General features: G+C 41.2%; 1 long non-coding RNA gene across 1 annotated transcript; it reads left to right on the forward strand.

The window, feature by feature from the left end:
- The first annotated feature begins 7,874 nt into the window (after positions 1 to 7,874).
- Positions 7,875 to 9,033, forward strand: LOC120295440. Its single transcript, XR_005552822.1, has 3 exons — positions 7,875 to 7,957; positions 8,095 to 8,142; positions 8,970 to 9,033. It is a non-coding gene; the product is annotated as an uncharacterized LOC120295440 (long non-coding RNA).
- The last annotated feature ends 253 nt before the right edge of the window (positions 9,034 to 9,286 follow it).

Consider the following 9,286-nt stretch of genomic DNA (forward strand, 5'->3'; position numbering starts at 1 on the left):
GGATTCTAAAGATCATCTGGCCAGAAGTTGAGTGGATAGAGGGCTCGGAGTATTGCTTTGATCAGGAATATAGCATGTGGGTTTCCTACCCATTTTACTGCCAAATATATCGTCGTCGTCTTCACCGTCAGTAGAAGAATCTACCTCAAGGAAAGTTTGATTTTTCTCAGGTTGTGGAGAATCTTCTATAATATCAACTTCGTGCACAATATTGCATTCACCATCATTACTGATATGTTGGCCAAACATATCAGTCAAAACTCCATAAGCCTCTGATTCCACAGCTAGGAAGTCATCAGAATTTTGCATGGTTTCAGGAAGTTCTGCTAGGAAGTCATCGCCCCAGTGCTCAACAGTGATAAACTCTCAACCTTCGTCACCTTAAGAAAACCAAAAGAAGAAAGAGATGATTTTGCAAGTTCCGTGGCAAACAAGAGATCAAATCAATAGAATCCACAATACGTAATTTGCACTTAGTTCAGTGAGACACCATATTTATATGTAGGCAAGACAACATATGTAAAATTGCAGTCGGTTCAGAAATAAGTCAGACATTTCGCTAGTCAATAAGACTGCTCCGCAAAACCCACAGAGAAATAGAGACGAGATCAATGAACTAGATTTAACCAGGTCCATTCACATCCAAAAGGCAGACCATTCCACAGCCATCGTCAAAATGACGACTAACCCCAATAAATCTCCGTATTCAGGACTGCACAATCAATCAATTCACAAATCATCCACGCAACACAATCAATCGTCAGAATACCTACACAACCTCCGCAACGCTAATCAGCATAAAAGAATGGGTGACGAAATAACGATTCGAGTTACCGTAGAGGGAAACGAGACAATCCCAAGCACTTGCTGGCGGACTGCTCGTCGAAGCCGAACTCAAGAGCCAAGCTTAGCAACCCCGAGCTTTCTCTACCTCTTCCAAGCCCCGATCCTCCATGGAGTCTCAATCTGTTCGAACGATTCAATCAATTGATTGATGATGCACGAGCTGCAGTCGAATCGAGATGATCGCTAATCTCTCTAGAGACCGCGGGCTTCGAAGTGCTCTTTTCAAAAGACGTTCCCAGCGATGGCGGGATTGGTGATGTTTTCCGCTGCCTATTTTTATATATACGCTGGAGAATGGGAGAGATTGGAACCTTATTTTTTCGATTTTTTTTTTTGAAATTTCCTCTTTCGCCCCTGAAGTTTGTCTAAGCTCTATTTTGCACCCCGGGCTTCATTTGACACGCTTGGGCTTGAAAAATCGTTAACCTCGGCAGATAGGATTATGTGAAGGTTACTTCGGAACCGGAAGACTTGCATATCATATGAAAGTTATAGACGTATCTGTTGCTGTGCGTCAGTGAAAGACAACTTTGGCAAAGTAATATTGTTTCTTAATTTACATTTTTTTCCTTTCTATATATTAAATATAAATATTACAATGGAATGATTTTCAACACTTTAGGAAAAATAGCATTTCCAAACACTACTTTACTGTTTGGCAAAAATAATAATAATAAGCTACTTTATTATAGGCAAAACCTCTTGATGGGGACGGAAATTTCGCAAATCAAAACTCTCTTTTATGGGATTAGTCCTACATTCAACGTGGACCGTTGGATAGAAAGGGCAAAAACATGATCCGTAGAGTCTATTTTGCAAAATCGATTTTCTGTCATCACTTCAATACATGAAAGAAAGTCATGGATGTGATCAAATTATCATTTGACAAAGAAAAGTTACGATGAGTAAGGATATTTACCAAGACAAAGATCTCAAGACTTTTTTTTTTTTTGGACGAAAACAGAGAAAATATTATAGCTTCGGTAACTTACATCCAGCCTTTAAAGCGTCAACATACACAAGGTCTAGCAAAAGGAAAGGAGGAGATAAGTTCCAGTCTTGGGCCTGCATGGCCGAATTGTGGGCTTTCGCGGCCCAGTCGGCCACAGCATTAGCTTCACGCTTGCAGAAGCGCACGTTCAGGTTAGGGAAAAGAGGGAGAAAAGATGTCGCCTCCGCAAATAATACGCGCGTCTCCCATGGCGGCGGATCCTCCTTACAGCTGCCACAACGATGCTGCAGTCCGACTCGGGTCTATATGAGCCGATGAAGCCCACGATGTAGCGAGATCTTTGAAGAGCAAAGGTTAGAGCACTGAAACTCCGCGATAAGAGCAAAGGTGGGAAACGAGCGAGTATATATCGGTTAGTCGGCCATAGTGATCTCTACAAATCGATGCCATAGATCCATCTGTGTCTCCTAGTTTGAACGAAGCATCAATATTGCATTTTAAGGTGCACGGATCCGGTGGTTTCCAGAGCTGATGTGGGTGCGGTTGTCTTTGTAGGTCGGGACGAGAGGGAGATCCGAAACCCGAAAAAGCTGCGTCTGCGATAAGGCATTCTCCTTTGCTAAAGTATGGTCGGACGTTGGCCACGAAATATAAAACCGTTTCGCATTTTCCAGATTTGCCATAGAACATTGGCAACAAGGTCCGAACCCAGGTAAGCAATTCGGCAATACTGGCTGCTTACATTAACCAAACTTGAATCGAGTAATCGATGTAGAACTTACTGTATATTGATTTGAGGATGGTCCCATATGTCTTTAGTCCACGAACAAGATAGAAATAAGTGTTCTCTTGTCTCGGGATGTTTTGTTTGCAAATGCGGCAAAATGGTTCGGCAATGATGTGTCTTCTGAATAGATTGTCGGAAGTGGCGAGTGCATTTTGACAAACTGACCATAGAAAGACACGCAGTTTAGGAGCAGTTCGCATAGCCCATACTTTCTTCCACAATAGCTTAGGATGCTGATAAGAAGTTGATGCGATGCTATTGCTGTGTATTCTGTCCATAGAAGACAGAGCATGATAATTGCTTTTCATCGTATGGCTGCCATCCTTTGTGGCTGTCCAGACAATTTTATCGGCAGCAATGTTCGGTCTAACTGGAATGGTTAGGGCCTCTGCGATTATACCGTCATCTAGAAAATTATTCATCACAGAAGTATTCCATCTATTGTGGATTGGATCAATGAGATCAGCCACCAATTTTGGTTCTTCTCTTGTCGCGAGTCCACCAAGAATGCCTCTTGGTAACCATCTATCCTCTCGAATTCTGATATTCCTTCCATTCCCCACTGACCATCTAACGTTTGGCAAAATTGCATCCCTACCCACAAGAATACTCTGCCATCCCCAAGAAGGTCGATGTCCTCTCGCCGCCACTTGGAAATCTGTAGAATGATAGTATAGCCCCTTAAAGATCTGACTCCATAAAGCTTGAGGTTGTTGCATCAATCTCCACGCTTGTTTGCCAAGCATAGCTCGGTTAAAGTCGATGAGATCACGAAAGCCAAGACCGCCATTTTCCTTACTCCTTTTCATAATATCCCATTTCTTCCAGTGTATCCCTGCTCTATTCTGATCATTCTTCCACCAAAAACGAGCAATGCTGTTCTATTGTTTTACAAAGAGACAAGGGAGTTTGAAAATCGACATAGCATAGTGAGGGATTGCTTGGATAACAGATTTGATGAGAATTTCCTTACCTCCCTTTGAAATGAACTTTTCTTTCCATCCTTCTAACTTTACTTGTATTCTCCCAAAATCCAAGAGAACATTTCCTTTTAGATCGACCCCAGTCGACGGGATTCCCAAATACTTGCCATACCTTTGTAGCAGGTACTCGAACTCGGCCGGCCAGATTTTCTGTAAACTCAAAGGGCAATTCTTGCTAAAAATAAGTCCCGATTTGTTTCTGTTCAATTCTTGTCACGAAGCCATGCAATGCGATTTAAAATATTTGCTAGATTCGGCATTCGCGAATAGTTGCATCTAGGAAAAATATGGCATCGTCCATGAAAAGAGGTGGGATAAGGTTGGACACCACCTATTTAATTTAATGCCCTTTATGTGATCCATGTCGACTGCTTGAGTAATCATAGTAGATAACACATTCGCTAATAGAATGAATATGTATGGAGAAAGAGGGTCACCTTGTCTTAGGCCGCGAGTTGGATAGATGGAAGGAAGTAACTCGCCATTAATTCGTACTGCTTGTAGGATGCTTTGTAGTTATGCATTGGAGTATCAAGTGTACCCACCTTGGATGGAAACCCATTGTTAGGAGATAGTCATTAAGGAAGTCCCATTCTACTCTATCATAAGCTTTCTTCATATCAGTCTTCAGAATGACATTAAATTTTCTCAACCTCCTACGAATTCTGAACTGGTGAAGAACTTCTTGAACGACTAGTATATTATCTTGAATCAGTCTACCATTCAAACGCCGACATTCCATGGAAATCAAATTAGGTAACCAAGGTTTTAGGCGGTTAGCAAGTACCTTAGATATAACTTTATAAGCAAAGTTGCAAAGACTAATTGGTCTGTATTGATCTAGGCTTTCTGGGTGAGGTATCTTAGGAATCAAAACAATGATAGTCCGGTTCAAATCTGTGGGCATCCTCCCTGTCTGAAAGAAATTTTTTACAAGGTGAAAGAGATCGTCCTTAATTACCTCCCAATGAGTCTGGTAAAATAAGCCATTGAACCCGTCAAGGCCAGGAGCTTTAGTAGTGCCCAACTGAAAGGTAGCTTGTTGAACCTCCTCTAACGATATCAAATCCAGCAGCCTGTCATTCATTTCTGTGGTGACAACCTGCGGACATTGAGCAAGTATAGGACCATAATCTCTATTTCCCACGGTCGTATATAAATTAGAAAAGAAGGATGTTGTCATTTCTTTCAAAGTCTTTGAATCACGGATCCATCGCTGGTGATCATCCTTCAACATGATAATACGATTTTTCTGCCTTCTCGAAGAGTAGCGGTATGGAAAAACTTAGTATTCTTATCACCCCACCTTAACCATTGAATTCGCGACCACATAGCCCAATATTGCTCTTCTTGGTGCCAAGTCCGTCTTAGCTCCTCTTTAATCGAATTACTTCATTGCTGTTGAAACTATGATCTTGCTGGTTTATAAGATCTGGAGCGTTGTTGTAATGTTGTGACTTTAAGATCAGCTCTAGTAAATTTGGACCGACTCCACTGTGTCAAAGCAAAAGAAACTTTTTTCAACTTAGGAGATATATCAAAACCTTGTACTATCACTGACTTCCAGGCTTCGGAAATGATTCGTTGACAATCTGCATCTTCATTCCAATAAGATTCAAAGATAAAGTTCTTCCCTCTTCTACGATATTTTGCTGAGGTATTGATAATCAATGGGCTATGGTCAGAGCCCACTGCAGGTAATGCAAAGACCTCTGCATTAGGAAATAGTAGTCGCCAATCAAGTGTACACATGGCCCTGTCCAGTCTTTCCTTCACCAGATCATCGCCCTCCCTGTTATTCATCCAAGTGAACCGACAACCTTTGCTCTCTAGCTCCATTAGGGCACAATCATTCAGAACCTGCCTAAAAGATTGCATATGAAAACGATGAGGTGGCCTATTCCCAACCTTTTCCCATGGATAAAGTACTTCATTGAAATCACCGAGGCACGGATCCATGGAAGTACATTAGCCGAACTTATCCCTCTCAATTCAGCCCATACAAGTTGTCTAAATTGAAAATCAAAAGGAGCATGAATACAAGTAAGACGTATAGTGCGTTCTTCTGCACTTCCCTATAAGTCATATCAATATAATTCTTGGTGGAAAGAAGTACTTCGATGGATACCTGATCATTCCAAAAGACTGCTAGACCTCCCGCCAGACCAGTAGGATTGATAACATGAGCATTATGAAAGTGTAAAGCTCGCTGGATACTAGTTAGCTTCTCTGCACCATTCTTTGTTTCCATTAAAAAAACTATACTGGGCTTTTCCTTGGCCGTCATGGCCTTTAGCGCCTGAATTGTCAGGGGATTGCGCAGACCCTGACAATTCCAACATATGAGTTTCATTTGTGAGGTGGTGGCTGTTGAGGGCCAGCCGCCATCGCCCATTGTCGAGCTTCTCCCATGTGAAGCACAGGTGTTTCCATCAAAGTAGCCTCATCTAGGTCAGGCAATAGAGAACCCTTTGAATCATATGGCATATAGCGTTTCTGTTTTTTTGCACCCCCTACTTTAGGTGTCAGTCGTAAAGTGTTCATCTTCCTATGATACTTATTATCCATGGCAGGTGATTGAGCCCCCTTCATTTTAATTGATGCAGGGATTAACGCAATATGAATAGGAGGTCCATCGAGAATTTTCACCTGTTCATGCGCGATCGGATCTGTAACTGGCCGAGGTATTGGAGAAGGTGATGGATCTGATATTGCTGCAGCAGCAATAGGTGGTGGAAGTAATAGAGGCACATGTTGAATCTGTGATGGAGGTGTCTCAGGTATGGTCTCTTCATGCTGATCTTTTGTAATCGGGGGGTATAAAATGATTGCCAATAAGGGCTAGATTGTTTAACTTCAGCCTTAAGCCACTTTGTCCATAGACCATACTATCCCTTCTTTCATAGGGGATCGTCGTACGGTAGTTGGCATAATGACCTAACTTCCCGCAAGAATAACAAAAGTGGGAGAGACGTTCATAGCGGAAATCAAGCCAAAGTAGCTTCCCATCCGTACGAATTAGCTTTCCTGATCGTAAGGGATCCTGCAACTGATGTTCAACCCTTGCACGAACTGTCATAGGATTTGTTCCCTCTTTAAAATCAACTCGGACTTCAAGTACTCGACCAATATCTTGCACAGCTTTTGCTATCAACTTCTCGGTCGTGCATTCCAATGGCATGCCGAAAAATTTGTACCAGAAAGCACACTTTGAGAAATCATAACAATGTAGGGGAGTAGTTGGCTGCCAAGGCTTAAGGATAAAAAGATGGCCCGAAAAAGCCAAGGACCTCCAGCCATTACACGTTGTTTGTCAGCATCCAAATGAAATTTGACTATATAGAATCCATCTTCTCGCTGTGAAAAGTCTACTTGTTCAGTTCTCCAAGCCTTTTTTATTGAGGTCTGGAAAGCGGGGAAGTTTATGGATGGGTTTGACAGAATTCGTCCCACTAATGTTAAGCTACATTCTACCAATTTTTCAGGAGGAAGTTCTTCATCCCAGACATCAATTTGCTTCTCAGTATTTAGTCTACCCAATCTGGAGCAAAGGGCAGCCAAGCGCACAGCGTCGCTAAGCTCTTCCATCCCACAGCAAGAATAACAAGACAGGAGCTGTTTTTGGTCTAATGGAGAGTATCGAAGAGAGTAAGAAAAAGCCCCCGACACGATACATAAAAAGTGCCAGATTCTCAAAAGCCCACAAGCAGAATCGAAGGCTGAAGAAGCAGAGATGAATATTCGAAAAACAGAGGGCGTGAAACTAACCAAAAGCAATCCGACAGAAGTGGAAACGAAACTAAAACTCAGGACCCATCTTCATTTACAGAGATCGCGACCAGAAATGAATATTCAAGAACAGTGGCCATCCTTTCGTAAAATCCATCCCATCGTTAGTTCCAAAGAAGTCCAAGTTCGCTCGAAGAAAGGAGGTTTAGTAATAGAAGAAGACAAGCCCATGGGTAAGAAAAAGATGAAATCAGGTAGCAAAAAGGGTCGGGCTGATGAGGATTAGGGTTAGGGTTTTAGCATCCATGGCTAGCAAAGGGGCTCTTCATTTCGAGAGAAAATTGAATGATTTGTCATCTTTAACGGTTTCTTTTGTGACGTGACTGACTTGTTAATGGCTTTTTTATCATATTTATTAATGTTTGATGCCAAGGGGTTCAGAAGAATTTGTATTTTGTGGGTTCCTTAATTTCGGTTTATGTTGTTGCATTGCTTACCAAAGTTAGCATTCCCCGCCAGATATTCAGGCTCTACATCATCAATCTGGAGCATCGAATGATTTTCAGGAATTGGAAGGAAAAAGAAATTCCTAAAAGACAATATGATATGGATCCTGCAATGGAGGACAAGATTTGTGATCTCTATGACCTTTTTGTTGATGTACATATTTCCTTTGCATTTTTATACTGCCTTTTTCTAGTTGAAACATGCTTTTTTTTTCTTTTCTTTTTTTACAAGAAACATGCTTTAGAAAGCTACTTTTAAACATGATTGTCTATTTGATTTCATGCTTTGAGGGTCTTGATGAGGACACCGGTCCACAAGTCAGAAAATTATATGCTGAGGTACCCCTAGCCCCAAAAACTAAAAATTACTATCTGTATGGCTGTTTAGCTGTTATAGACATGTTGCAATCTTGTTTTGACAGTTCATCTTTGTGAAGCGTTCACAAAACCATCATGATGGTGTATATTGCCATAGTTTGCAGGATATAATAGTTGGATGTGAGATCAACTGCATTTACAGTGCTGATATATAATATATTTTATGTTCAGTTGCAAGTATGTTCATATAGTGGTCAAACATGGTGATGGTTTTCCTAATGTGGGTTTCACATGCAGTATTAGTTTATGATTTATTTATGCAATTATATGAAATTATGCAAGCACTAAACCCGCATTTCCCCTTGTTCTGAATTAATAACTGATGCAAAGAGTGGAGAGTGCAACCTACTTTTTGAAATGGCTGCAGTTGTCAACTTTGGGCTACAAAGTCGTTTCGAGTAAACGTTTTGATGATAATCGTGATAGCATGCATATGAAATGTGGAGAACCCACTGAATTGGTTGGCTTGACTTGTTATTTTATATGATCTCTGTTTATTTATCACACTTTGATCTCCGTCCTTGTCTGAACCTTGGGATTACTGGGATTTAAAACAACTAGAGGGTACTCTCGAGAAGGAAAAGATACAAGAGGAAGTGAGGTTGCGAGGCATGTGGGCACCGGCATCTTAAAATAAGAAACATTTTCATGGAGTTTGTCATCTCTGCATCGCAAACGGTTTTATATGATCTCCATTTGTTTATCACCTCAGTTGGTTTTTACCTGCATCCACTGGTTCTAAGACTTTTGTCAGTGTAAAGTCTTCACTTTTTGGAGGCTAGGTACAGCTTGCAGAGCTGTGGCCAAATGGTTTTATGGACAACCATGGTATTAAGCCGGCAATTTTTAGGGCCGAAGAGAGGCGAAGGACACTTTACAACAGACACGAGGTATGGTTAATTTCTACATTCTTCCACCAACTTTCTTTTCCATGAACTGAAAGAGAATATGTAGTGCTTGGTGAAAGGGGAGAACGCCAATATTTTTTGTGTTCTACCTGGCCGCTACATGACTTAGCATAGTTTTCCTTCAAAGCGATTATAATATTGTCTTTACTTATCCACCTATTGCTTTGACTTTTTTATGGGTAATTGTTATGTAATAT

The sequence above is a fragment of the Eucalyptus grandis genome, chromosome 7 (assembly GCF_016545825.1).
Source record: "Eucalyptus grandis isolate ANBG69807.140 chromosome 7, ASM1654582v1, whole genome shotgun sequence".
In the NCBI taxonomy this organism is placed as follows: domain Eukaryota; kingdom Viridiplantae; phylum Streptophyta; class Magnoliopsida; order Myrtales; family Myrtaceae; genus Eucalyptus; species Eucalyptus grandis.